This window comes from Momordica charantia (genome assembly GCF_013281855.1).
Source record: "Momordica charantia cultivar OHB3-1 chromosome 7 unlocalized genomic scaffold, Mcharantia_2.0 BLBB01000007.1, whole genome shotgun sequence".
Classification (NCBI taxonomy): Eukaryota; Viridiplantae; Streptophyta; class Magnoliopsida; order Cucurbitales; family Cucurbitaceae; genus Momordica; species Momordica charantia.
In genome coordinates, this window is record NW_028275165.1 from 10,006,886 (window position 1) to 10,034,691 (window position 27,806).

The 27,806-nt window shown below is 37.9% G+C and overlaps 1 long non-coding RNA gene across 3 annotated transcripts; it reads left to right on the forward strand.

Moving 5' to 3' along the window:
* Positions 1–26,814, forward strand: LOC111025311 (uncharacterized). Of its 3 annotated transcripts, XR_002603503.2 has the most exons (6): positions 1–152; positions 322–371; positions 606–664; positions 9,289–9,390; positions 9,475–9,864; positions 10,989–11,240. It is a non-coding gene; the product is annotated as an uncharacterized LOC111025311 (long non-coding RNA). The 3 variants fall into 3 exon arrangements; XR_015792251.1 differs by lacking the exons at positions 1–152; positions 10,989–11,240 and adding an exon at positions 26,510–26,814 and having other exon boundaries at positions 178–371; XR_002603502.2 differs by lacking the exon at positions 1–152 and having other exon boundaries at positions 180–371.
* Positions 26,815–27,806: the final 992 nt, after the last annotated feature.

The window sequence follows — 27,806 nt, forward strand, 5'->3', positions numbered from 1 at the left end:
CAGATGAAATATTATGTTTCGTCGGTACCTTGACCCATCTTTCGTTGGGCTTAAATAATTTTCGTCCGCCCATGAAGTTCGAGCCCTAATTTTTAGTCCCCCCTCGCCTGTCAGTGTCTCCAACTCCACCCCTCTGTTTTCCGTCGCTGTCGGTAAGCCTCTCATCTCCCTCATATTTTTGTTCTTTTTTTCTCAATTTCTCCCTCATACATTTGAATGTGACTTCGATGGTTCTTGCTGTGTTTCTCACTATTTCAAACCCAAATCCACCGGTAATGCCCTAAATTTCACTATTTATACTGAATATTGTCAATTATTCAGGATGTTGAAACCAAGCAGAAGAAGCAGGATGACTACATTGATATCGAGAGGTGAGCATTTTTTTCGATCTATTTTTAGGGTTTGTTTTCCTCTCTCGAACTGAACGTAGTTGGAAAATTATTTGAGAAATTTTAGAATGTGATGCCCCCTTCCTATTTTTATTCTTCCGGTTTATTTGAGCCAATTTCGTTTTATTGTCCTCTGTTACTCGTGGTTTTTCTTCTCTCACTAATTTTCATTAATTTATGAGTCCATTTTTACGCGTTGGACTTGTATTAATGCAGCTCGAGGAAGGAGAGAAGGACCTTGCTATGAGTCAAGAGTACAACTATTGTATCTATAAGTAAGTTCAGCAATTTTGTTCAATTTTCCGGAAAAGAAAGTTGACCATTTATCATTTAAATTATTGGCTTCGTGATTTGATAATGTCTACTTTTTCAACTTTCAATCATAAATACATTGCTTCAAAGTGGGAATCCAAATAAACTTTAATGCTACAAGAATCTCTGTTCTTAATGGGATGCAGGAATTAAAAACTGTAATCTAATTCATTTTGTCTCCATATTTAGAAATGGGATAGGAGATGGGTATCGAGCTTGTTGGTTGATTGCTTTATTACGGACCGCCTTTTCATTTACTTAATTCATTTAGTTAATGTCTAAATATGGTTGTAGTTATAGTTTCAAGACTCGTTGAAATTAGCTATGGCATTTTAAGAATCCGAAGAAGAATTAGAACATTATGATATTCGTAGTTCTTGTCCTAAGATTTAGCTGCTACTGTTTGTATCACATGTGGGTTCAATGGGATTCACTGAAACAATTCCTGAAGATCTGCTACTGTTTGATGTGGATTATGGCATGTTTATTGTTTTTTCTATTTTTTTAAATAAATTCTAGACTTTTTGCTATATTTAAAAACAATTTTATGCTATTTATGCAAATACTCTAAATTTAATTAATACTTAATTAAACATGCAACAATTAGTTGAGAATATGTGAGATTCACCTGTCATTAGATCAACGATTCTAAAAAAGAAAAAAAAATGTCATTAGCTCAACCATTCTGAACTTCCTCTTCAGACTAAGTTAATTGGATGATTAAAAGTACTGAATCAATTTGGTTCAATTTTCTGCCACCAAAATCAAAACTAAATTCAGAATGACTCGACCAACTTAGACTCATTGTACGATCATTTCCAAATTTCAAACTTCCAGATTTCACGTTTTGGGTGTGTGTGTTTGTGTAAGCAACAACACATGGGCCTCTCTTAAAAATTGAAGCCCAGATTGATAAACTTTACCTAACACCCAAATCCAAATACAAATCCCATCAGCATAAGCACCCCACTTTCTGAATTCTGATGTGATAGTTGCTGAATTCTTTTTGGTTAATTAACCAAATTATTGTGTCTTACATTACAATTACATTACCCCATTTCCTCACTTAACCACCACCATCCAACCTAACTTTTCTCTATATCTTCCCAGTCTGGGAAAGTTCATAGCTAGAGTGATATTGGTATATATTCCTCTTGGAGCTCCTTCAGGCATGAATCATGAGCTTTAAACTTGGACAAATTCTTAGTTCCTTCGAAAAGTGCTTCCGAACCCAATCAATCAATTTGTGACCAATTACAAGAAGCAAAGCAAAGAAGATTCAAGAGGCTTTCATATTACATCTTCAAAGGCTAGCTAATGCACACGAGGAGACAAAGATTTCTGAGGCCAAAAATTCTTTACAATGTTAATTTAATGAGTCAAGAAGAGAATGGAGCAAAGATGGCACGAGAAAAGTTGTCTATTTTGAGAGATGACACGGAGGACAAAAAAAGTGTGCAGATTTGTGAACAGGTGCCTTTGCAGATTGCACCTCTTGAGAGTTTGTGATGTCAAAGCTTGTCAAATCTCATCCAAACGTAAAGCGCCGCCTACATGTGATTTCCAAGACAATTTAAAGCAATTATACGTTTTTGGATTCACATTTAGTTGTCTAGTTTGATGTGCAATCATGTTTTAATTTGCATGTCTTATTTTCTACAATTTGCATTAAATAGGATTTGAAAGACTTTTGGTGTTCCTCATGTTGAACGACCCTTTGGCCTATTTAAAGGCTTGTAATCACCTTGTTTTGGCAGATTAAACATATTGAAATTCAAGAACTTTTGTTCCTTAACACTTTTGGTGTTGCTTCTTTCAAATCTTGCTTTAGGTTTGATGTTAAACCGATTCATTGGATTAGTCTCGATCAAGCTAATTCTGGAGTGAGTTGTCCTAGGATCTAGGAGTGACCATCGTAGATTCTAAGTCCGATCTAAGAGTGATTCATCTTCTAACCTTACTCTTGGTTGGAATCATTCGGTAAGTTAGTTGTTTTTGTGAATGTTTGCAAGGATCCTAGAATGACCTCTAGCTTTGTAAACTCGAGCAACCTTGGCGCTTATCAGACCCTCCAAATTTAGATCGATTTGGAAGGGACATAAGTCGAGTCCATGGTGACATAGGTAGAGAGTATAATGATAAAAGGAAATATGATGAGATAAATCATATTCTTGATGATTTGAGAGGTCCGGTGGTAGAAAGTGATGAAGAAGATGAAGAAAACTTTTCTCATGAGATACCAACGAACGATCACGAAGGGGACCATTCCAATGAATTTGAGGATTTGATGAATGAGTGAACTAAAGAGTTGTTCCTTGGTGATAACTCTCCACAAGAGAATATTTTATGGAACTAATGAATTTGAGGATTTGTAAATGTGAGAGTCCATATCAAAAGACCATGGAAAGTAGAAGAAATCACTTAGTTAGGTCCCTGAGCTATTAAAATTCTCGATTCCCTCGTTTTGAATGAATTATGATTATGGATGTTTTGTATAGGAATTGGATAATTTGTTGAGGGCAAGCCAAGTGCTTTCAAGACTGTGAAAGTGTTGCTGGAGCATGGCAGGAAGATGTATTTATGTAGGAGCATGAAGCCGCTTAGGATGCTCTAGAGCGTGTGACTCTGCAGTAATTTATTTGCACCGGTTTTACTGTGTCCGTACAACCTCCTGGTGGTGCCCTAATTTTTAAGGACACGATATAAATAGAAGAATAGTGCCCATCAGCCATATGAAGCCATATAACAAAAAATCCATTTGGGCAACTAAATTAGAGAACATTCCCCACCCATTTCGAGGAGGAACCGACGAAGAAGAAGCCAAACCTTGCGTCTTCACTGGGCTGGAGGAATTCTCACTACTGCTGAAGCTTCATTACTCAATCGGCTACGTTTCTTCTCTACCCAATTTTCTCTTTTCTTTTGTTATGAACTAAACCCCACCTTCCCGGGGGGGGGGGGGGGGATGAACTCGCTGTAGCTCTCATCTATTTGTGTAAGTAACTTATATTTATGTTGATTTAATAGAGGCGTTTTTATTCTTTCATCGTACTGATTTTGTTTGGCCAACATTATTGGTTTGCTATGCTCACTTGAGGCTTGAAAGTCCTTGTGTTGTGTGTTTGCTTAAATTTGTGTAAGATTTCTCTCTTTGAAGTAGAATGGTGAGTACTCAGGGATGAGACTCACCCTTTTGTGGCTATAAACTGTTTGTATTGCTTGTTTGGTCTACAATGGGAGTTGGGGTTAAACATGTTTGGGTATCTTGAGAGAGAGCCATGTCGGTTTGGACATTAAGCATTTTGAGTTTACTAGAGCATAGGATTCCCCCTTGATTTACCCTCATTTCGTATCATATTGCATATTTCATATTTCTATCTGTTTCCGTTTTCGAATGCTCCAGAGCAGAATTGCAGAATATTTATGTTCTTGCTCATTTACTGTTTTTGTTGATTTCCTTTACAGCATCCATACAACTTTAATATATATATATATGTATTTTTTATTTTGCTTTTTGGTATTCTAATTTACTATTTCTAAGTAAAACTGTAATCCCTATGGAGACGTCCTTTGTTTATATACTACAACAGATTGTTGTGGTGTATAATTGCACCAATTTTCTCCAAGTTGTGAGGAAGCAGGCACCTGGCTGTACACAAATTACATCACTAAATTTTTTGATCAAGCTGATGCATATGAAGGTTCTTAATAAGTGGAGTAATAAATCATTTGATATGTTACTCGAACTATTAAAGGTAGCATTTCCAATCGGTGCAAACATACCTAGTTCATTCTATGAAATAAAGAGAAAACTACGAGGATTAGAATTAGGATACGAGTCCATCCATGCTTGCAAGTACGATTGTATATTGTTTTGGAAAGAATATGCCGACTTTCAAACTTGTCCATTATGTGGTGAGTTGCGGTATAAAGACAAGATAATAATAGTCAAAATAGTTCCCATAAGGTCTTACGTCATTATCCATTGATACCCATATTGAAGCGATTGTTCTCATCAAAACATATCGCATATGAAATGAGGTGGCATCAGGAAAAGCGAGTGGAAACGGAGGGTGTGCTTCGACATCCAGCTGATGCTGAAGGGTGGAAACACTTGGATTCTCAATTCCCTCTATTTGTTTCAGATTATCGAAATGTTCGGTTGGCATTAGCTTATGATGGATTCAATCTGTCCAATAATATGAATAATTCGTAAAGTATGTTGCCAGTTATACTTCTTCTGTATAATTTGCCACCTTGGAAGTGCATGAAAGATTTTTTTTTCATGTATTTGCTTATACCTGGACCTAAATCTCCTGGAAAAGACATTGACGTATATTTGCAACAATTGATTGAGGAGTTGAAAGAGTTGTGGACCAGAGGTGTGCACACTTATGATTGTTCTAGTAGGGAATATTTTCAACTACATACAGCTTTGCTATGGACCATTAATGACTTTACTGTATATCGCGATTTGTCTGGATGGAGTACCAAAGGTTATCAAGTATGTCCTATTTGTAAAGAAGAAACATCATCGTTCAGAATACAGGGAAAATTTTATTTCATGGGACATTGATGCTATCTTCCAGCGAATCACAGTTGGCGTAGGAGTAAACATCATGACGGGAGGATCGAACTTCGACCTCCTTCAGCTATATTGGATGGAGACGAGATTCTCCATGAAGTAACATATTTGAACTTCCCAGTTTTTGGTAAGCATCTGTCCAATAAAAAATAGAAACGAAAGCGATATCTTAATTGAACAAAAAAGAGTATATTTTTTGAACTTCCATATTGGTCAATAACGCTTGCTAAGACATAAGTTAGATGTGATACATATCGAAAAGAATATATGTGACAGCTTAGTTGGCGCTCTGTTAAGCATTGACGGTAAATCAAAAGATACTTCAAATGCCCATTTGGATCTAAAGGATTTGAACATCCGAAAAGAGTTACACCTACAGAGGCGACAAAATAAGTTTGTTAAACCGCATGTTGCCTACACAATTACAAGAACATAGCGGAAGGAATTTTGTAATTTCTTGAAATCAGTTAAATTTCCTGATGGTTTTGTTTCAAATATATCACGATGTGTAAGCGTTGACGATGGAAAGATATGGGGTTTGAAAACCCCCAACTGTCATATTTTACTCCAATGAATCCTTCCTATCAGAATTCGAGCATATGTACCGAAAGATGTGAGTACAGCTATTGTTGAACTGTAAATTCTTTCGTGTTTTATGCACAAAGATAATATGTGTCAGTAATTTAGATCGTTTGGCCACAGATATTGTACTCATACTTTGTAAGTTGGAGAAAATATTCCCACCAGGTTTTTTGATGTCATGGTTCAACTTGCTATTCACTTGCCATATGAAGGAAAAGTTGTGGGTCCCCTATTGATAGAAACTTGTGGATGTTAAAACAATACGTTAGAAACAAAGCTCGTCTAGAGGGTTGCATAGCAGAAGCATTTATAATGAATGAAGTTTTGACTTTTTGATCAAATGTATTTTACGGGAATTGAAACTAGATTTAATAGGGATGAGCGTAATGAAGATACAACCCATGGGAGTGAGATTTTTGGAGAGTTTGAAATTTTTAGATAGCATGCATGACCACTAGGGTGCTCGACATTGTGGAAACTATCGGATGTTGAGAAATGAATAGCACAATGCTATGTACTGAACAATTGTGCAGAAATAAAGACCTATTGCAGGTACAAGTTCACTAATTTAAAAAGTTATCTATCAATCTGTACTTTTTTCTCAAAGAATTAACCTTTTGTGATTGAAAATAGGCAACATTTAAGGCAAATTCGCCTACAAGTGGAAAGCTCGTCCGACTTATTTAGGAAGCACCAATTAAAATTTCTCGAGTGGTTCCAATCTCATGTAAGTGTAATTGTAAGAGTTTGTAACATGGGACTACATTTCTTGATTCAATTAACGCTAATAATGAATCATGTATATGAAATGGACAAGTTTTGGAATTACAAAGAAAGGGGGAAATGTCCGACGATCTACACTCTTTAGCAATGGGACCGGCTTCTCAAGCACGCTTGTATAGTGGATGCATTGTGAATCGTGTACGTTTTCACAATACAGATCGCGACAAGCATCGGGTTACAAAAAATTGTGGAGTCATGGTACCTGGAGACGATGGAGCAGATGATAAGAATTTGTATGGTGTATCGACTGAAGTTTTAGACCTAAACTATGGTAGAAGAAGACGTGTGATCATTTTTAAGTGTAAAAGGTTTTGACACTGATTCTAAAAATAATAGATCGAAGATGGATTTAGGGTTTAGATCAATCAATACGTCTCGCTATTGGTATGTGGATGACCCTTTCATTATGGCTAGTCAAGCACAATAGGTTTTCTACGTCGACGACCCTAAATTAGGTAACAATTGGAAAGTGGTGCAAGTAGTTCAAAATAAACGATTGTGGGATGTGCCAGAAGTTGGAGACTCTGAGAATGATAACTTAGATGTGTTAGAAGTAGAGGGTGGAAAAGAGGTCGATGAATCTATTGAAGATAGTTCATTTTGTCAATATGACGTTAATCCTTCTATTGTTGATCGACAAGTCATCCAAGAAGAGTCGAATATGGGTATACCATCAACCAGAGATGAAGATTTTATAAACGACGAAGAAAAGGATGTTGAAGTATCTAATGAATCGAATGACGAGGATGATAATAATAAAAGCCCAATTAACAATTCTGCCTCGAATGACTCTAATAATAATTAAGTACGCGATCTATCAAATAATGTACTTGGCTTTTGTGTTTCTTGATCTTAATGTTTCAATAATCTTTTTAGTTGACATGTTTTCTATAGGCATGGCCGGAAATTACCGAGCTTGACTGATGATGTCTTCGATGAGGGATAGAGAGAGGAAGAGTGGAGAGAAGGATCTGAATCTATTTTTAGTTAGTTTTATTTTCACTTTATGTTATGTTTAATATTGGTTGCACATCTTAATAAACTGAATTGTTTTTTGAGGGACCACTGGTGGGTATATTGGATGGTCTTACACCCAATGTGTTGAGCAGTGTTTTAAAAAGCCCATTGAGGTGCGCGCCTAGGCCTTAGGCGCAACCAGCGCCTCGCCTCAAAAAGGCGAGGCGAGAATAGGAAGGCGCGCTTAAGGCGCGCGCCTTTTGATGAAGCCCTGAGGCGCAAAGCTCTGCGCCTCAAGAGCCTTCTTCAATAATTAAGAAAAAAAATAAAGAAGTTCATTTATTGTATTTATCCTCGGCAGAAGGGTAGAAGATAAGTCAAAAGCATTAAAGCAGGTTACCTTTCCTAGACACACAAAAGAAGAGTCTGCATGGTAGCAAACTGCCACATGGCAGTATTTCTCTTTCCTTAAGTACTTTTTTCCATTTATTAAAAGAGAGAAACTTTTCTCTATTTTGATAAATTCGACTTTGCGCAAGAGCCTGCACGGTAGCAAACTGCCATATAGCAGTATTTCCCTTTCCCTAAGTAGTTTTTCCCATTTATTAAAAAAGATAAACTTCTCTTTCTATTTTATTAAATTTGAATATTACTGATATTTTACCTTACATAATTATTTAAGTTATTTTTTATTTGAATATTATAGATTTCTTAATATTTCACACTTAAAAATTGAGTATTTATTGATTTTTACATAACTTATGTTATATCTTGTTTATTTCTATGAAGGTTTGTTATCATGTACATATACATATACATTTATGTATCTTTTATGTATAGTACACCTTGCAAAAAAAAGCCCGCGCTTTTGTTTGCGCCTTGCGCTTAAGCTACAAAGGTCTATTGAGCTTTAGTGCGCCTCGAGCTTTTTAAAACGTTGGTGTTGAGATAGATGCATAGGTAGCACGTAAAGGAATAATTGAAATGACTATTGACCTTCAATATGGGAGGCCTGTATGTGAAAATGGAACGCGTATGGCAATTGCTATCGGTTTGATCGTTAGGAAAATTTTGACGTAGTGAACTATGCAACGTGGAAGCAGATACTAGAACAAGACAGAATAAAAGTTAGAGATTGTGTAGTCGTAAGATAATAATTTCTCTTATGTTATAATTTGTTAGAGTGAGCAAAGATCAATTTACTTCGTACACCTGTATTACTCCAGAACTGGTTCAAAGTGAACATGTCAGATCATTACGTTAAAATATATGTGTACAAGGAGCTAAAAACTACGTTTAAAGAATTTAGGGCGGACCTACATGCCTACTACAAGAAGCGAGCAAGTCTTGAGATAGCTCGTCTAGAACCACCTCCATGTATTAAAAGTTTAGAGGACTGGACTAAGTTAGTAGAAGATACCCAACTTTTATCCTTGCACGTTTAATTAAAATGTTAGCTTCATCACATAACTAATGCATGTTTTCATTAGAAAAAGTCATAAACTTACCAGAAAAGTAGGTCAAAGCTCCCTTATAATCATCGAGCTGGGTCAAAATCATTTGATCGCTTACTACAAGAATTGGTAATTTCTCGTATTTTTCTATTTTGTTTACACATGAAAATTAAGTATTGTTGCTTTTAACGTTTCAAATGACTTTTGTACTTAATACTAAATGCAGAAAGCGAAACAGGACGTTGACATTGGCCCAATACAATTATTTAAAGAGACGAGATATCATCTGACTAAAGGATGGATAAACCCTGCTGTCGAAGAAACATATGTAATTTTATTTTGTCAATTTAGCTCAGTGAGTACATGTTTTCTAATTATCTTGATATGTATTGTTCATAATTTATAAATGCAGGACAAGTTTGTCAGGTTGAAAGAAGCACCCGTAGCTGAAGGAGAGGACCGGCCCACAAAAACACAAGTGGGCAGAACCGTATTTGGACGTCGATTAGGATACGTCACAGCCACTGGGTGGGGTGTCATGCCATTACCCAAGACAGGAGGCTCATCACAAACTTTTTCTCAATGAACACAAGCATTGGAAGAAGAATTAGCCCTGACAATAGCTGAATTAGCAAGTAATAATGCTCGAATGGATATTATGCAGGTTAACGAACTCAAGACACATGCAGAATTAGAAATTATACGGGAGAGGGAACTTAAGAGTGCAGAATTAGAAAATTTTCGACGCATGTTTGAAAATTACGTTAGTAGTCAACGAGGCCCAGGATCATCTTCTGAATAGGTATGAATAACCTACTTCTAGTATTTAGTTGAATATGCATATAGTTTATAATCTAGTTGGATAATTGTGTTTCTATCGTGCAGCAAAGGTAGCCAATTAGTTAAGACTCCGTATTTATATTTGTGTCATGCATATAGTTTAAAGTATTGTTGGATAATAGTGTGGCTATCCTGCAGCAAAGGTAGCCAACTAGTTAAGACTCCGTATTTATATTTGTGTCATGCATGTAGTTTAAAGTATTGTTGGATAATTGTGTGGCTATCATGCAGCAAAGGTAGCAAACTAGTTAAGACTCCGTATTTTTATATTTGTGCCATGCATGTACTTTAATGTATTGTTGGATAATCGTGTGGCTATCCTGCAGTAAAGGTAGCCGACTAATTAAGGTTTTGTGTTTATATTTGTGCCATGCATGTAGTTTAAGGTCTTGTTGGATAATTATGTTTTGTATTGTTTGAATGTTTTGAAGTGTTTGTTCAATAATTGTGTGAATATCCTAGAGTTACGATTGAATTTGTTTTATTTTGGTGGAAGGAGAGAGGGAGGAATATTGATAGTGGTTCGGTTTAGTGGATGCTGAAATTTTGACATAAAAAGATGTAAATTTCTTGAAGTAGACCTGTCTTGAAGTAAATGTTGAAATTGGTAGCCATATGAATCTCTCTCACTCGGGTGAAAATTGGATACATAAAGAGGAAACCTTTGAAGATATTTTGTCTCTTTGATGCAAAATTAATAACTTAAACACACTACCATATATGATATGTTTTATGCAATGCTATGATTAGGAGTAGACTTTAAGTATATGTATCAATTTTAGGGATTGGTTTTGGGAAACATGCCTTAAAAACATTGAATAGAGAGGAAACATTTTTAGTATGGTAGTGTATTGAATGCTCAAAGATTGAGGGTGTTTTGTAATATAATATTGAATAAGACCCTCATAAAGCAATATATTATCCTCTTATTTTAAACTAATAATACTTTATGTCACCTCTTCGTTAGTTTAGGAATGTCGGTTGGATATTGTGCAATTTATGATGATTATTTTTGTTTACCATTGTAAATTTGTTGAACTATAAAAAAGTAGTGTCTTATGGGTAATGTCTTTTAAATGCTTGTAGGTGCAAAGATATTTGCGAACTAATTTTGATGATTAATTTTGGATATATTATGACACAGAAGAATATGAAAGCTAGAATATGAAAGCTTTCAGGACTCAGGAGTACTAATTTTATGTTATTTCTATTTTTGGACTATCTTGTAATAGAAAAAAATTTGTATTATACTTGTTTCACTGGGTGTCTTTTTATGGAACATGGTTTGGGTAGGAATATTTGATGTTTAATGAAAATCAAATCTACTTTTTTGCGTAATGAACATTTAGTATTTATATTTTGGGTCCAATAATATATAAAAGAAAAATTGTATATGGAAAAGGAAGAAAAAAGATATACTGAGGTTTTCAATATTAACGTCGCAAAAATCCAAAATTAACGACGTTTTTGTAAAATGTCGGAAAAGGTACCCTTTTTTCGACGCCTAGAAAAACGTCGGGAAATTCCCGACGTTTGTGCAAAGTGTCGGCAAAGGTAACCCTTTTCGACGTTTTACAAAAACGTCGGGAATTTCCTGATCTTTTTCAAAATTTTCGTCAGGAAGGTCTTTCTCGACGACCTTTTCCCGACCTATTTTCCGACGACAAAAGAATGTAGGAAAAGCTTTTTCTCGACGTTTTCACCTTTTTCGACATTTTTTTATGTCGGAAAAAACCTTAATTGTTGTAGTGAATGAAGAACGGAAGTACAAACTCGAATTAAAGGCAATACGATAAGTAAAAGAGTGAAAATACAAGAAATGAACAACTAAAATGTAACTCTAAAGCTTATGAATGAACTTTGCAGCTAAGAACGAGAGAAATGAAGATGAAAATGAGCTGAGAATGAATGATTTGCTGCTAGAGAAGTGGCTTCCAGGCCAAGGTGGTTGAACTACCCTCTATTTTAGATGGAAAAGGGATGAGATTCTCCCAACAAACCTTCGTTGACTTGGACTCACGGTTTTGGTTAATGCAAACATGTTGGAAATGACTCCCTTGCCCTTCATTAAGTGAAATGTATGTTTTGAAGAAATGTTGACCAAAAAAAGTGCCAAGCGTTTTTTTCTTGCAAAACAGATTTCTGTTATTTTCTTCCAACTTTGACTGCATTTTTCTCGTATTTTTCCTAAAATACCATATATTGCAAATTAGCCATAAATGTTCTGTGGCTAATAATGATGGGAAAGGATTCAAATTTGTGGTCAAACAGGTCACACATTTTTTCAGTAAAAAGTCAACCTTAACACACCCAAAAATTTAGCATTTTGCTTGTCCTCCAACAAAAACAACAATAAATCCAAAACAATCAACATGCTAGAAAGATGAAGGACTCCGCAAGCAAAACATCTTAACTTTAATCTCAAGGCAACAAACCATAAACCAACTTTGTTTCAAAAATCAAAATTATTCTAAATCCTATTCTTTTCTTAAACACAAAACTTTTTGCAAAACCAAGGAATATGCATACTTCTGTTTTGATTCAAAAGTTTTACATCAAGAAGATACGTGGACCGACTACTAACCCCTGAGGTTTTCCACTCACTAACATCGATTTCCAACCACAACCACTCATAGAAACTCTTTAGGTAGCAATCAGGCATAAAATGATGTTGACAATGGATTTCACAAAGTCACCTTAATATGTAGGCTACTACCCTCAAAGATGCTAACGCCACCCATTTAAAGATAAATGAATATCTATAGTGGGACTCGCGAAAAAGTAAGTGCATTTTCTTGCCGCTCATGTTTGTTACCACTCGTCTTTCTCTCACTTTTATTTTTCTTTCCCCCACTCTTATTTTTTCTCAAGACTATTTTTTTACTTTGATTTTTCTTCTTTTGAACTCTTTTTTCATACTCTTTTTTTCGAAAAATTTTCTTGCATATGACGCTTTTTGACATAAGACTCTTTTTTGCATAAGACTCTTTTTTATTGCTTGCATTTTCTTTATGAAACAAAAAGACACAAGACACAAACTGTCCCCCCCTCCCCCTCCACTTCCTCCCAACTACAAGGGAAACAGTGTCCTCTCTAGGTAAAGAAATTTTGAGAGATACAAAATTTTGGCACAAAAAGGACAAGAACTTCGAAAGCAATAAAAAAGTTTGTGTTTCGAAACAAAAAGAAGAAGAATACAGTTTAAGTTTCAAAACAAAAAGAAGAAGAATTCAGTTTTATAATCAAAACAAAAAGTGGAAAATGACTTTTGGCTTGATCATAAAACTAGGAAATCTAACATATTCATGCCCTTAAGTATCCTCATTGACATGATAAAAAACAAAGAACAAATGAAAGTTTTTCATTAAAAAGATGAGCATGCTGAGAGTTTAGAAAGTATGTCATTGAAAAAGCTAAGGACAAACTTGTAACTAGATCAAGGAAGCATGCAAAGTTTGAACTTAATGCCGAAACACAACCAACATTCTTAACTAACAGCACAACATCCCAAAAAAAAATATCCTAGAATCAAAACTAACCTAAATAACCTAACAAGCAAACTAAAAGCAAAACAACATACAAGATCAAGATTCACAAATGTCTAATTTCCAAAACAAAGAGAGAGATACTCCCTTAATAATCGTCATCCAAAAAATCATCGTCGGTAGGCCGTGAAGATGAAAGCAAGTTGGCGTTGACCATTTTGAGTTTACTGTAATGTCTTTTGGACTCACTAATGCCCCTGCAACATTCATGGACCTCATGAATCGGGTTTTTAAGGAATTTTTGGGCCTGTTTGTGATTGTGTTTATCGACGACATTTTGATCTACTTCAAGACAGTAGAGCAGCACGAAAGGCATCTGCGATAGGTCCTTACCGCCTTGAGGGGAAACAATTTATATGCGAAGTTCTCGAAATACGAGTTTTGGTTGGATAAGGTTGCCTTCCTTGGCCACATAGTCACTAGGGAGGGTATTGCCATGGACCCAGCCAAAGTAGAAGCGGTCAGTGGTTGGCCAAGGCCTCACACAGTGACCGAAATCCACAATTTTCTCGGACTAACTGGCCATTATAGAATGTTCGTCCAAGATTTTTCCCGATTGGCGGCACCTTTGGCTTAGTTGACCCGTAAAAATGCCACTTTTGCTTGGAGCGACGGGTGCGAGAAAAGTTTCCAAGAACTAAAGGAGCGATTGGTCACGACCCCGGTGCTAACGGTACCTGATGGGATGAGAGGTTTAGTGGTGTACAGTGACGCTTCACGGAGAGGATTGGGTTGCGTTCTGATGCAGCATGAGAAAGTCATTGCCTATGCCTCGCGATAGTTAAAGGTACACGAGCTTAACTATCTCATCCATGATTTGGAGCTTGCTGTAGTGGTGTTTGCCTTGAAGATATGGAGGCACTACCTGTAAGGAGAAAGAATCCAAATCTTCACTCTGACCACCAAAGTTTGAAATACTTCTTCACTCAGAAAGAACTTAACCTAAGGCAGAGGAGATGGCTAGAATTGGTAAATGACTATGACTGTGAGATCAATTACCATCCGGGTAAGGCGAACGTGGTGACCGATGCACTTAGTAGAAGAGCAACGAGCGTAGCACCCCCGGCAGTGCATCATAGACCGATATTAGATGAGTTGGACCGTTTTGAGGTGGAGTTAGCGGTGGAAGATGTTTCGGCAGTGTTAGCTCGACTCTCGGTTGAACCCACCTTAAGATAGTGGATCATCGCTGCACAAAGGGGAGATCCCAACTTAATCAAAGGTTTCGGTATGGTGGGTCAAGGAGATTACTCTCTTTCAGAAGATACGACCTCACTCTATCAGGGAAGACCGTGCGTACCAAGAGACTTTTCTTTAAGGAAGGATTTACTAACCGAGGCTCATAATACCCCGTTCTCAGTGCATCTTGGAAGCACCAAGATGTATAGGGATCTCAAGAAACACTATTGGTGGCACAACATGAAGCGAGAAATTGCCTAGTTTGTTAGTAAGTGTTTGACGTGTCAACAGGTGAAGGCCTCTAGACAGAGACCCACTGGGTTGTTGCAACCTTTAAGAATACCTATTTGGAAATGGGACGATGTGGCCATGGACTTCATTACAGGGTTGCCAAGGACGGTTAAAGGATACACAGTGATTTGGGTGATTATGGATTGCTTAAAAAAGTCTGCTCATTTCATACCAGGCAAGGCCACTTATTCAGTAGAAAGGTGGGCGGAGCTTTATTTGCAGGAGATAGTTAGACTTCATGGCATTCCAGTGTCCATAATATCAGATCGGGACTCCGTTTCACGTTAAATTTTTGGCGAAGTTTGCATAAAGCACTTGGGACTCAGCTCGATTTTAGTACGTCGTTCCACCCCCAGACCAATGGTCGGACTTAGCGTCTGAATCAGATTTTGGAAGACATGTTGAGAGCCTGCATATTGGACTTCGGTGGTTCTTGGGACAAACACCTGTTCTTGATAGAGTTTGCTTACAACAACAGCTACCAGGAAACAATTGCAATGGCTCTATATGAAGCTTTGTATGGGAGAAAGTTCAGGTCGCCGGTACATTGGGACGAGTTCGGTGAGAGAGTCCTGTTGGGACCAGAGTTGGTGCAGGACTATGAAGGGATGTGAATCTCGGAGCGGAAGCGGATTTTCGTTGCTGATTTTTGGGATACAAAATCGAAATTGAAAGAGGGAAAATACAGAGGAAACTTTACCTTTGAAGAACGTTTCTTCAACGAGTTTCTCTCGAACACCACCACTATGTCTTCCTCGCTATCCTCTTGGGTCTCGGGATCGTGCTGGTGGGAGCAATCCTTTGGAACGAGAGGGAGAGATTAAGCTTCTTGAGAGAGATCTGGGATGCCTTTTTTTCACAGTTCTGTTCTGTTTTCTTCAACCATTGAAGAAGAAGAACAATGACGTGGGGTAACTCCCCACGTCACAGCAACCCCCCACTCCCCAGCAATTTTGTAGGGGAGTTAATATTAATAATAATAATAATAATAATAATAATAATAATAATAATAATATATATATAATATATATAAAATTAATTAATCAAATTAATTAATATAATTAATTATTAATCCAATTAATAATTAATAAATATATATATACATAAATAATTAACACTTAATTATTTATTATAAAATTAGAATCATATTCTAAAACATTACTCTCGTATAAGCTATAGTTTTAATGTACATCTTATGCACATTATTTTTAACCTATAGTTTTAATATGAATCTTATTCATATTAATTTTATTTGAATCTCGTTCAAATAATATCTCTCATAATATATAGTTTTAATTCACAATTAACTATATATTATAATGTATCAATATACATATAATCCCTTAAGTAATTTGAACAATTCAAATTCTTCCAAAAACTTGATCCTCGTTTTACCCGTTATGAGCTAGGAAGGGGACTTAATGGACCTACAGATCCGAAGCTCCAACGATGCAAGATTAATCGGTCAAACTCATTGACCGAGTTAATCTAGATTCGTTAACTACGGGTCATTCCACTAAAGACCCGCAGTTGCACTCTTCTCACTGCAGAATGTTTTCGTGTCCATGGATATATGACCATTAATGACGAGTCAATCCTTCACGAGTGTTCGTAACTCAAGTTGGGTCAAATTACCATTTTACCCCTGAGTTACATCTTACTCCTTAAACACCACTGCTCCTCTAATGAACAACCCGGTTATGGTCCAACCAATAACCGGAAGTCCCCTCTCGGCAAATGAGAGGGTGGGGCCCCTTGTTCAAGTCCCGGAGTCAGCATTTAAGGGAACACTCATCTACTCCCCTAAAGTCGGGGAGGAGTGAATTTCATCTTGTGAAGTTATGTTCCCAACTCCCCACTCGGTCTCGTGCCTAAAATGGTAAGAATGTTGAGTCGGCGACTCGGGCCACTCTCACCCATACAGATCAAAGAACGAGCCCTCACGGGCAAGAGTCCATAACTCACTTAGGATTGAGAATGAGTTGTCTGGTCATCCTAAGAATGACAATCTATTAGTTAACGGTGTTACATCTAAAGATTGCCTATTTCGCGGTCCGGTCTTATACAAACTCGTTGTGTAGGATACCCCCACTCGCATGTCTCCACACGAACGACCTGGATCGAGTCGTCTGTAACCTTTACAGAGCGGGCAGTATCCATAGTGTTGCCAGGATAAGGTACCCAGCCTTATCCATATACTATAGACCCTTTAAGTTATTCACGGGACATTATCCATTCATGATATACCCCGTGTATCAACTATATACCCAGTATATATACTGTCCTGATTACATGAAAAATAACCTTGGATGTTTAGTTTATTGGATTTTGGACAATGCAAAGCTATGATTCAACAACAAATTTATTGAATAAAACTTTATTAAATAGACATTTGTTTTTACAAAATACAAACTACGAGTTTAGGGCAACACACCCAACAAACTCCCACCAAGTGGGGTGTACATTATCATAAAGCAAAGGGAAAATACAATAAACTAGGGCATACACTATACCCAATTACATTTCTCCCACTTGCCCTATACTAACTGTACAAAGCTCGTAAACCTAAACTTTCTAGATGGCCCTCAAACACTTTAGCCGTGAGTGCCTTTGTAAAAGGATCAGCAATATTGTGCTCTGTAGCGATCTTCGTGACAATCACATCTCCTCGCTGCACTATCTCCCGTATAAGGTGGTACTTCCTTTCGATGTGTTTGTCTTTCTTATGGCTTCGAGGTTCTTTAGAATTTGCCACAGCACCACTGTTATCACAATAAAGTGTGATGGGCAAGTTCCTGTTTGGAATGACGTCCAAAATCTGTCAAGAACTTTCTAAGCCAAACCACCTCTTTTGCTGCTTCATAAGCTGCAACATACTCAGCCTCCATCGTGGAGTCTGCAATGCATCCTTGTTTGATGCTTCGCCAAACTACCGCTCCTCCGTTAAGAGTGAATACTGACCCCGACGTGGATTTCCCTAGGTTTACGACCCTTCCACAGCTCAAAGGGTGTTTCAGAAACACTCTTTAATGGAACTATGTTCAAAATATAAACTGCAGTCTCCATTGCATAACCCCAAAACGAGTTAGACAACTGAGCATAGCTCATCATTGATCGAACCATGTCCAACAGGGTTCTGTTTCTCCTTTCTGATACACCGTTTTGTTGAGGTGTACCCGGGGCTGAGAGTTGGGACGTGATTCCATGTTCTATCATATAGTCCTGGAATCTCAAGTCCATATACTCTCCACCCTGATCTGATCGAAGTGTTTTAATGGTTTTACCTAATTGATTTTCAACTTCAGTCTTGTACTCCTTGAACTTTTCAAGGGCTTCAGACTTATGTTGCATTAGGTATAAATAACCATACCTTGAATAATCATCAATAAAAGAGATGAAGAATTCATACCCTTCTCGAGCACTAACATTCATTGGACCACAAAGGTCTGAATGTATAAGTTCTAAGGGCTCTTTGGCTCTATAACCTTTTCCAGTAAAAGGTCTTTTAGTCATCTTGCCTTCAAGACAAGACTCACATGGTGGTAAAGAATCATCTTCTAACTCACTTAGAATGCCATTCTTAACCAACCTCCCAATCCTATTGAGATTAATGTGACTTAATCTTAAGTGCCAAAGATAGGTATCTTCCTTTTGAGAAACTTTTTGCCTTTTATTTTGAGTTCTAGCATTTTTAAACAACTCGGTATTTAAAACTGCTTTAGTTATGGTTGGTCTTAGCACATACAAGTTGTTTTCAAGCAAAACAGAACAAAAATTAACACCTTTTCTCGAAATGAACGCTTCATTCATATGAAAAGAAATTGAATACATATGTTCTAACAAACAAGAAATTGAAATTAAGTTCCTTTTAATTTTAGGAACAACGTACACATTATCTAATAATATATACATATTCTTGTTTGTAAACAACTTGAGCTCCCCTACCGCCACAGCTGAGACGACCTCTCCCGTTCCGACGTTGAGAGTCATCTCTCCGGCGTCAAGCTGCCTCCAGGAATTAATTCCCTGAAATGAAGAACAAACGTGATTAGTGGCTCCTGAATCCAGTATCCAGGCGGAGTCATCATTCTCCACTAAACATGTTTCCAATACAAGTAAATCATATTTACCTTCATTGGCTTTCTTCTTCTCGGCCAAGTACTTTGGGCAGTTGTGCTTCCAATGCCCGTCCATGTTGCAGTGGAAACACTTTCCTTTCTCTGCAACCTTGACCTTGCCTTTCTGGGCAGCAGCAGCTGAGTCAGGTTTAGACCCCTTACCAGCAGCCTTTCTTCTTCTTAAAAGTCTTATTTCCAGAAGAAGAGGGCACGACCTGGTTCCAGAGGACGATCCTCTGTTGAACCTTTTTGAGGTGGCAACATTTGCCTCCCCTTCTTGTCCCTTACATTTCATAAGAGATTGGTAGGTCTGCAGCTTGTTTAGGAGCGTGGTAAGAGTGTACTCCAGCTTATTCATAACTGCATTGCTACGGAATGGCAGGAAACTCTTCGGAAGAGATTTCAGAATGAAGCTGACCTGACTCTGCTCGTCTATGACGACCCCGTTCGACTTAGCCACGTTGAAGTGGACCATTAGGTTGAGAACGTGTTCTCGCACTGATGAACCCTCCTTCATGCGGGAGTTGTAAATGAACTTAAGGGCTTCATGTCGAGCCTGTGAGGACGGTTGTCCAAACATGCTCTGCAGCGAGTCCATGATCTCCTTAGCGGTGACCGTGTCCTCGTGCTTCTTGGCAAGCACATCAGATATGCTCGCCAAGATGTAGACCTTGGCCTTGTCATTGGCCTTGATCCACCTGTCATAGGCGTTGCGCACCACCACAGTGGCGTTAGGCGCAGGAGCTTGAGGGCAATCCTCTTGCAAGACGAACCTAAGATCATCTATCACGAGAATAGTATTTAGGTTTGACTTCCATTGTTTGTAATTTTCGCCATTAAGTCTTTGCGCGGCTAAGAGTGCAACAATAGAAGTAGACATGCTGAAAGTAAAAACAAATCTATATTAGTTTCATGCATTAGCCTTTTAAACCCAATCAAAATTTAGCAAAAGTAATTAAGCACCCTAACAAAATTGTTTTGCAACGACGCTTCAGTGATTTAGAGCAACAGCCACCGTAGGACGGACATGTACTCCTTCACTGAATTGAGACATTCTCAACTAAATTTTACACCAGAATAACTCTTATTCCTATAAATTTTAGTCATCGTTTATTTGGTCAGGAAATTGCTAACTAACTTAACAACTCCTCGTAAGTGTGACCCAACATTTTCGGACCTCAGAGGTCCACCCCAATAATCCTGCCGTAGGGAAGGAAAATATTGGAGCAAAACCTAAGAGACTCCTATCCATTTCTGGAGTTTGCCTTGATTTTGATTTCCATACAATGAACCCTTCGTAGGGATGGTCGCTCCAGGACGACACGCAGGTCATGTATGAAACCTCACGGTGCAAACCAATGGCGGAGATGTGTTGTCACACGTCCTTCTCCCACTTACTATGAACACTATCTCCATTCACCTCGATATTGAACTATGCAAACACCTTCCGTAGGGAGGCCGCGCCCAGGGCGACACGAGGCCGAGCATGGAACTCACAGCGTGAATTTAAAGGAGAACGTGAGAGAGAAAGTAAAGTATGTTATTACTTTGTATATCAAATATATATGCTGTATATTACATATTCTCTTTTGCTCCCACTTAGTATTCTAAGACTAGGGTATATTACTTAGATAAATCCCGGCTAAGTGAAATTAACTAAGTGTATTTTTAGTCGGCCCAATATAACTATTATATCGGAAGTTGTACAATAATGTTTTAGTTCGTTAAACACTTTAATAAACCAACGACATTATTGCTTGTATATAAAATATTGACTAATTCAACCCCAGGTCGATTCCCAGGTAGAGGTGTTCCCTTACGGTCAGCTTAAATACCTCAGCCTAGACAGAACCTTCCTTAGACAGGGTTCCCTTATAGACAACATTTTATATTTAGTCTTTTGTTAATTCATTTTAAACTTAGTTAAAACAAAATAAAAGACTACCCCTAATCACATTAGAAGATATAACCCAAGGTCTAATTAATTTTAAACCCCTTTAAAATTAATTAACTTAAACCTTATGTTTGCATGCAACTCTTATTATAGATTTTAATTTCTATCTACCACATTTTATAACTCTTATAAAATTTTAAGAAATTAAAACTATAAACATGCGTTGAAAGCATACATTAATATAACAATTATATTATCCAAAATAATGTCATGCTCAATGCAACTTTATTTTCATCTAATTAATACAACACTTATATTAATTATGAAAATAAAACATGCATACATACATTATAACATTTATAACTATATGATGCATGACCATACATACATATTATATATCAAACATGCATATTATGCATGTAACCTATGGTGGGATTTTAAAATTATATGGCATACAATATGCAATCTGATTTTAATTAAAATACACATTCATAATGCATAAAATAATTAAATAGCAAAGTTGGAATGGTTTTTGGCACCCTAAGAAAACAAAATAATACAAAATAAGAAAACCGACTGCATCCGCCCTCGAACCGCGAACCAGAGCCTCGGAACCGCGTCGAAAAACACCCGGGACAGCGCCTCGGCGCCTAAGGGCAGCGCCATGGCGCTATGTGCTGTCCCACAGCGCCATGGCGCTGTCTGCGCAGTCTGCTTTGTCTTCTTCGCTGTTTTCTGCAACTTTTGCCCAATCTGACGCCACGAACGACTTTCGAGCGACTCGGACTTACAGAAACAAAACAGAAACATAATGCCCAAAATATCGGGCCCTTACATGATCGAATCACGAAGAAAAACACTATCTAAGTGCCAAAAACCGGAAATTTTCCAACCCGCAAACCTATATTTCGAAAATATGAAATCACCCACCAAACTCAGCGATTTTGATCCCAAAAAATCAAAACTACAACCTCGCTCAGATACCAATTGAAAGGATGTGAATCCAGGAGCGGAAGCGGATTTTCGTTGCTGATTTTTGGGATACAAAATCGAAATTGAAAGAGAGAAAATACAGAGGAAACTTTACCTTTGAAGAACGTTTCTTCAACGAGTTTCTCTCGAACACCACCACTATGTCTTCCTCGCTATCCTCTTGGGTCTCGAGATCGTGCTGGTGGGAGCAATCCTTTGGAACGAGAGGGAGAGATTAAGCTTCTTGAGAGAGATCTGGGGATGCCTTTTTTTCACAGTTCTGTTATGTTTTCTTCAAGCATTGAAGAAGAAGAACAATGACGTGGGGTAACTTCACACGTCACAGCAACTCCCCCACTCCCCTGCAATTTTGCGGAGGAGTTAATATTAATAATAATATTATTAATAATATTAATATTAATATATATATATTTATAATATATAATAATAATTAAAATATATATAATAATATATATATATATATATAATAATTAATATATATATATAATTAATTAATCAAATTAATTAATATCATTAATTATTAATCCAATTAATAATTAATAAATATATATATACATAAATAATTAACACTTAATTATTTATTATAAAATTAGAATCATATTCTAAAACATTACTCTCGTATAAGCTATAGTTTTCATATACATCTTATGTACATTATTTTTAACCTATAGTTTTAATATGAATCTTATTCATATTAATTTTATTTGAATCTCATTCAATAATATCTCTCATAATATATAGTTTTAATTCATAATTAACTATATATTATAATGTATCAATATACATATAATCCCTTAAGTAATTTGAACAATTTAAATTCTTCTAAAAATTTGATCCTCGTTTTACCCGTTATGAGCTAGCAAGGGGATCTAATGGACCTACAGATCTGAAGCTCCAACGATGCAAGATTAATCGGTCAAACTCATTGACCGAGTTAATCTAGATTCGTTAACTACGGGTCATTCCACTAAAGACCCGCAGTTGCACTCTTCTCACTGCAGAATGTTTTCGTGTCCATGGATATATGACCATTAATGACGAGTCAATCCTTCACGAGTGTTCGTAACTCAAGTTGGGTCAAATTACCGTTTTACCCCTGAGTTACATCTTACTCCTTAAACACCACTGCTCCTCTAATGAACAACCCGGTTATGGTCCAACCAATAACCGGAAGTCCCTCTCGGCCAATGAGAGGGTGGGGCCCCTTGTTCAAGTCCCGGAGTCAGCATTTAAGGGAACACTCATCTACTCCCCTAAAGTCGGGGAGGAGTGAATTCCATCTTGTGAAGTTATGTTCCCAGCTCCCCACTCGGTCTCGTCCCCAAAATGGTAGGAATGTTGAGTTGGCGACTCGGGCCACTCTTACCCATATAGATCAAAGAACGAGCCCTCACGGGCAGGAGTCCATAATTGACTCAGGATTGAGAATGAGTTGCCTGGTCATCCTAAGAAATGACAATCTATTAGTTAACGGTGTTACATCTAAAGATTGCCTATTTCGCGGTCCGGTCTTATACAAATTCGTTGTGTAGGATACCCCCACTCGCATGTCTCCACACGAACGACCTGGATCGAGTCGTCTGTAACCTTTACAGAGCGGGCAGTATCCATAGTGTTGCAAGGATAAGGTACCCAGCCTTATCCATATACTGTAGACCCTTTAAGTTATTCATGGGACATTATCCATTCATGATATACCCCGTATATCAACTATATATCCAGTATATATACTGTCCCGATTACATTAAAAATAACTTTGGATGTTTAGTTTATTGGATTTTGGACAATGCAAAGCTATGATTCAACAACAAATTTATTGAATAAAACTTTATTAAATAGACATTTGTTTTTACAAAATACAAACTACGAGTTTAGGGCAACACACCCAACAGACTAATGGCGCCATCCAAAGGATTAGGGTAAGAATGCAGACGGCTCAAAGCAGATAGAAGAGTTACGTTGATGTTAGGCGAAGGGCGTTGGAGTTTGGCGTCGGCGACCACCTTGTGCTATAGAGAGGTACCCATTGAGATCTTAGCAAAAGAGACCAAGGTGTTGATGAATCGGGCGATTGACTTGGTGAAGGTCTTGTGGAGGAATCACCAAGTGGATGAAGCTACCTGGGAAAGGGACGACGAGATTAGAGCCCGCTATCCTGAGTTGTTTGATCAACGAACTTTCGAGGACGAAAGTTTTTGAAGGGGGGAAGTCTGTTACGCCCCGCGTTACTCAGGTTAGATTACCCTCGAGTCTCGGGGTTCCTTTCTTGGAAATTATTTTAATTTAATTTAATTGTTCTATTTCAATTATTTTGAGCTGCTGCGGTATTGGTTGTGAGTTATTGGCTTTTATGTATGTATTTAATTATTGTTTGACAAAGAATTTGTTTTCTTTGGCAATTGTCCCGGGTCGTTGGGCCGATTGCTTCTATTATTGGAGATAATTAAGTTTAGGGATGTTGGGAACTAGAATTCTAATCTTTTAGTCCATGGACCTTGTTTTGTTTTAACAAAAATATTGGGTAAGTGGGCCTTTTTCTTCCTTTTTTTGTAAACAAAAGAGAAAAATAGGTTAAAACCCTAACCCCTAAATCATTTTGTTCGTGAACCACCAACCCCCCTCGTGCTCTTCTTCTTCTTCGAAAACCAGTCGTGCCCTCACCTTCCGACGTTGGCGACTCCATCCCACCGCGGCGCGTCCCCAATTTCGGTGATCCGCGGTGTGTCCCCAATTTCGACGATCCGCGGCGTGTCCCCAATTACGACGAGTAGCAGCGTGCAGCGCACGACACAACTCTTGGCAGCAGTGGCGGCGATTCTGCTGCAGGTGGGTGCGGGTTGTGGGGTGTTGGTCCGACGGTGGTGATTTGCAGTGATCGGCGACCTCGGGTGTTGTTTTTCCACGGCGCACAACAGCGTCGCTCCCTTCGATGCATTTTCTCTTTGTGGCAACCACGCGTACAGCATCGTTTGTGATGTTCGACATCTACCCATAATCGTTTGAAGCCTGTTTTACACAACCCACGCCTATTCGAGTTAGATTCAAACTACCCACACCTAAACGAAGTCAGTTCGGCGGTAATGGACCTTTCAAATCCCTTTTGGATCATTTTCATTGGTAGAAGCTTTGTTGTAATTGCTGTTTTGTTTGTTTTTGTTGCCTAGGTGTTGATTCGACGCAAGATTTAGGAGCGTAGTAGTGTGTAAGTAGTACCAGGAGCGGGTGTGTGCATTGTGTGCTGATAGAAATTGTTATTGTTGGATGTTATTATAAGTGTGTCTCTTGCCATTTTTAGTTATTGGACATAGTTGTAAGGTCGATACCACTATTGTAACTTGCTGTTTTTGTTTATTTGATATGTATACAACTTGTATCCATGCCTGTCGTCTGAAATATTGGGAGTTGTTTATTGGTATGATTGGAGGTGGTTAAGTTGTGATTTTTGAAAACATGTATTGAGAATAAAATGCACGTGTTAGTTTCATGTTATTTGGTGTATGTTTGTTAGTTGGAAGCTACTGCATTATTTTTTTTATCGTTATGTACGATGGAGAGCGTGCTGGAATACTATGTTGTGATTAGAAGTGTGCATGACTTATAGATGTCTTGGAGGGATTAGTTGGAGTCATCTAGATTGGTGGAACGGACTAGTTGTTTGTTATTCTGTGACTTGTCTGAAGTGGAATTGCGGACTAGTCGTTTGGTTATTCAAAGCCCTTATAGAGCATGACTTGGAGGTTTATGTGATAGAAACCTAGCGAAGGGTTATGATTCAAATGTCTGGCCTATCGTGTAATGAAAAGGGGATATACAAGTTCATGGCTTCGTGGGCAATGATCGAGGCGGTTACATCACCACTGGGTGTCGAGGTTCCGAGAGCAAAAGATCGGGTGTCGACAGTGTCTTGGTAGAGAGGAGTGTCGAGGCTTCGGGTACAAAGGGTCGGGGGTTGGCATGATGAGTCTATTTGATGATGAGTATTGGGTCTAGATGTGGTGGCGGTTAAGGACCAATACGTTGGATAGTCGTCGGGACCTTGGGGATAAATGTCAAAGACCAATGCACAGTTCAAGGCCTTGGGGATAAATGGCAAAGTCGAACACCAAGTTTCCGTAGAGGAGTGTCGGGATCTTGAGGATAAATGTCAAGGGCCGATACGACTCGAGGAGTTAGACTTGGAGGACTAACATGGAGTGGTGGTTATGAGCGACAGTTCAAGACCTTGGGGATAAATGGCAAGGTCGAACGCCAAGCTTTTGTAGAGAGATGTTGATACCTTGGGGATAAATGTCAAGGGCCGATACGCCTCGAAAAGTTAGACTTGGAGTACTAACTCAGGGTTTAGAGCGAGTAGTAGCTTGAGGGAGTTAGAGGCTAATGGGACGTGTGATCAAAGCCACGAGAGTCCTGGCGTTTAGATGTGTGTGTAGAAATGTTAATTTACTGTTATTAATTCTTGATGTTTGATTCTCTAGTTATTGTGTTTAATGTTGTTGTGATTACGAGCATGCTGTTGGGTGAATAGTTAATGAGGGCTACTTACGGAGTATTTTATACACTCACCCCCCTCTACTTTAATTGTTTCAGGTGTAAACAGGACCCTCGACTGTGGTGATGACGTGGAGGAGGCTTGACCGAGGAGGGACCATTAGCTGTGTTTTTTTTGTCTAGGATAGCTGATTTGTAGTTTCTTTGCTAGGAGCGTTAGAGACTTATTGTTAGTGGTGTACTAGAAATTGGTTGACTCACGAGACGTTTTTCTTTATTTCGTTCTTTTTGGGTGAGCTATTTGTTTTTGTTATTCTTATTATTTGAACCTCTGGTGTATTTTGGATTGCTGGGCCGAATGATTGTTCCTTTTCTCTTATTGGATTACTAGCCACTGAGGCAAACATTCGTTCTTAGGAATTGGTTGTGACAGAAACCTCACGGTTCTTAAAACAGTTGATTCATGTATTTTTGTTGGAGAGGGGCTGAACATGGTAGGTGATAATGTTACCTCAATATTTCATGTCGAAATTTCGGGGACATTGCACTTTATGTTTCCTTTAATGGAAAAGGGTGAATAGGTAATATGGCAACGTTACCTCGTTCTTCGTAGTGAAATTCGGGGGGCGTTACACCTATAACATAGCAAATGTCAGTCCTAGTACGAACCATAGCATACATCAGGTTGATCACTGCTGAAGCATAGGGAATGCGTCTCGTATCCTCAACTCTTGAGTTGCCTAAGACAGGGCTAACGTTCTTTTCTTCGATTCCTCATTATTTGAATCCCTGTAACAAACTGAGTGTCTTCTAAATCTTTCATTTGGAATTCAGTTGCTAGCCACTTCTTAATGTCAGTTAGAAAACCTACATCATTCCCAACGAATAGGATATCATCCACATACAACAAGAAAGCTACATTATTGTTGATGATCTTTTTATATACACAAGACTCATCAACATTCTGGTCAAAACCATGACTTGATTGCAGCATCAAATCTTATATTCCAAGATCGAGATGCTTGTTTTAATACATAAATGAATTGTTTAAGCTTGCAAACCTTTTGCTTTATGATATCTCATGTGGTCTTCTTCCAAGAATGTAGCGTTTGTCGATACAAACACTCTATTTTCTTGTGGATTGAAGAAAAGTCCATCTCTCGTTTCCTTGGGGTAACTTACGAATAGGCACACTTTTGAATGAGATTCCGGTTTCATAGGTTTTGTCACTAATGCATGTGCTGGACATCCTCAAATTCCGAAGTGATGTAAACTAGATTTAGGACCTCTCCATAGTTCAAAAGGTGTTTCAGAAACAGTTTTTAATGGAACTGTGTTCAAAATGTATATTTGTAATGCCCCCAATTTTTCAACAACATAAATGGGCACGTTACTA